Consider the following 3,012-nt stretch of genomic DNA (forward strand, 5'->3'; position numbering starts at 1 on the left):
CAGAATAATGAATAATAATTTTATGTATAAGATAATGCATATTAGGCTACTTGTCACAATCTGAATAATAAATAGCCAACAAAAAAAGAAATTATTTTCTTTAAGAAAATCACTAGAATTTTTTTTTTTTTAGGCGAGGCAACCCTTGGTTGACCTCACAGATTGCAAGGACCTTGTCAGTTTACAATCCTTTATTATTCATTTATTTATTTATTTATTTTTTTTTATTTATTTTTTATGCCTACAGCATCTAGTCTTCCTAGGTGGTCTCCCATCCAAGTACTGACCAGGCCCGACCCTACTTAGTTTCTGAGATCAGACAGAATTGGGCTTGTTCAAGGTAGTATGGCCGTAGACTTAGAATTTTTAATTGTCAGCTTACTTTAGTGTGTCAACTTCAATTATTATAAAACTTGATAGCATTTTTCTCAGTGTTGATGAATGTGTCATCATACATGAAGTTGCTTGAGCCTGGAATTTGAGTCACATCCAAGTCATCAGCAAATTGTGTTGATCAACGTCCAAATTATATGAAAAATCTATCCACCTTATCGATCTAACCGCACACCATCAACTTTCCTTCCCTGGCCTAGGCAATAACCTCTTGTCTCCTTTCTTACTCTTTTTCTTCAATTCAATTTAGTCTTCATTCAGGAACTAAAGTCTTCATTTCAAATGTCAACACAAGGTGAAAATCGTCAATGGCTTCCCATTGCATATAGATTAATATCCAGGCTCCTTACAATAACCTCAAAGGCCCTACACTATATTTGTTTTCTGATCTCATCTCTCTCGAAGTTCCAGACCCACTAGTCTTTAATTTTCTCAAAGAAACTATGAACAATATAGATGTCTAACTAATGTACTGTATACTTGAAACTAATTTAAATAAATAAATTTACACATATGTACAAAAAAACACTTTTTCACGATGTAAACTCTTCACACACACACTCTGTTCTCTTTTTAAATACTTCAAAAAACCTTTTTCCTACTCTTCCTACGACTGACTTTTCTCACACTCCAGGTTTCAACTTAAATACCATCTCTTCATAGAGGGTTTTCCTGAATAACTCTTTCTTGCTTGAAAGAGGTGAATTCTCTTTCACATCTTTTTCAGCCAGTAATCCTCCAAACTTGTTATTCTCCAGTATAGCAATACTCATATCGTTGCTTTCTTTATTCATTTGTCCATTTTCCCATTGTTATCTAGAAGCTGAAATATTTACCATATGTCTTTGCATATTTTTGAATAAATACATAAATAAACATACAGCCGAAGAGTTTTTACAAATTGTTACCCAAATCAAATAATTGGAGAAGTTCCTCTTCAGCAGCTCAGTTCAGAGTCTGGGCATCAGACCTTTTAGTCCTCCTCGTTGCCTCTGCTCTCCATGGTGGAGAGCATTAGCAACCAGAAAGGTTTTCACATCGCGAACACATTCTTCCCAATTTTAACCATCACACCAGTCTCAATTTTTTTCTATGTGGAAAGTAGCTTTTGATATCTGAAAATTATTTCAACTAATCAAACTATTTTATTATGTCAAATATATTTTATGTCAAAAAACCTAATGCTTAACTGTGCTGGCTTGTCAAAAATAAAATATAACCTTATAAAAAGAGTTAGAGTTGAAATCATTTTCCTGTGGTCCGAAAGTCAGTCAATCTCCTTAAAAAGTTTTTAGCTTCTGGAACTAATATGAGATTTGAGCCATTAATAATATTTGCAGGTAACAATGAATCTAACAAATAGAAACTAGTAAAAGGTATTAACATAGTCCACCATTTATAATCTCTTTAAAAAGTCTTAGGGTCATTAATGCTTCCTTGCAAGCCAAAAAATTACTCATGCTGACAACAGCTCAGAAGTAGCAGGCACAACAGAATAAAGAAATGTGTGCTTTATTGGTACTTTAAGCCATGTTGTTGGATGATCTGTCTCAGATAAATGTTGCCATATTTAAACAAAGTGCCTATGTCACCATTAACAGATAAGAAGTGATGGAGGTCAACAAATTTAAGACAGAGAAATCCCAAATCAGAAAACGCTTTGCTTATTCAACTACTTAAGATAAATTGGTAAGTTTTTAACATCATAAACATCAGAAAAATAATGAATTTATATACCAATACAAAAATTTTTTTTACTTTTTTTGTTTTGCAAATCACAATGAAAAAATTTTGCACATTATATTTATTATTTGAAATTCTAGTTAGATATTTAATTTTAATTTTTTGAAATAGTAAGTTCAAGTAAATAAGCTTTATATCTCTCATCCCTCACAAATAATTATACTACTAGTAAGAACTTATCTTATGATTTCCATTTTTATTGAATGTAGGAATATGATTATTACACCTTACCTTAGTTTATTCAGTTGAAAGATAACCTGATTCTCAATCAATATCTAATGTGCCTTGCACTCTGTTAAGCTCTATGTGAAATTCAGTCAGGTTTCTCCAACTCCTGAAGATAAATCAGGCAAAGGATAAATCTGAGCACCTCAAGCCTCATATTCATTGCCCATTTAGCCCCTGAGAAATCTCTAGTTTCCCTTGGAAGTAATGCTGCCTTCTCAGTTTGCTTCAGAAATGTCTTGGCTCAAACACACAGACTTCATCTCCATTGTCTCTGAAAAGTCTTCTTCGAAACAGGAAGGACTCAGTGGAGCTGCCATGAGAAGGAGCCATGATATTTCTCCTGATATTTCTGCTACATGCCACGGGCTTTTTCTTAGGACACTTCACCTTTAGACCCTTCCAGTTGCACATGGCTGAAAGCTTCCACTGTATTTTTATTACAAGGAGTATTCAACCTGATTAGCAGAAAAAATATAGCTGTAAAAGTGTGGTATCGAATTGAGCCAGACTGAAATTTGAATCAATCTGACTCTAATGTTGGCTTTTTAATGAACATATTCCTTGAAATTATGATTCACATAGTATTAAGATATGACTAACTTGCTGTTAAGAACATACTAACACCATATATCGGTTTAAAAAATATAT

The 3,012-nt window shown here is 33.1% G+C and overlaps 1 pseudogene; it reads right to left on the bottom strand.

The window, feature by feature from the left end:
* Nucleotides 1–238: 238 nt before the first annotated feature.
* LOC111737305 lies at nucleotides 239–357 on the bottom strand (annotated as a pseudogene).
* Between the last annotated feature and the right edge of the window lie 2,655 nt (nucleotides 358–3,012).

This window comes from Pteropus vampyrus, unplaced genomic scaffold (genome assembly GCF_000151845.1).
Source record: "Pteropus vampyrus isolate Shadow unplaced genomic scaffold, Pvam_2.0 Scaffold25, whole genome shotgun sequence".
NCBI classification, from domain to species: Eukaryota; Metazoa; Chordata; class Mammalia; order Chiroptera; family Pteropodidae; genus Pteropus; species Pteropus vampyrus.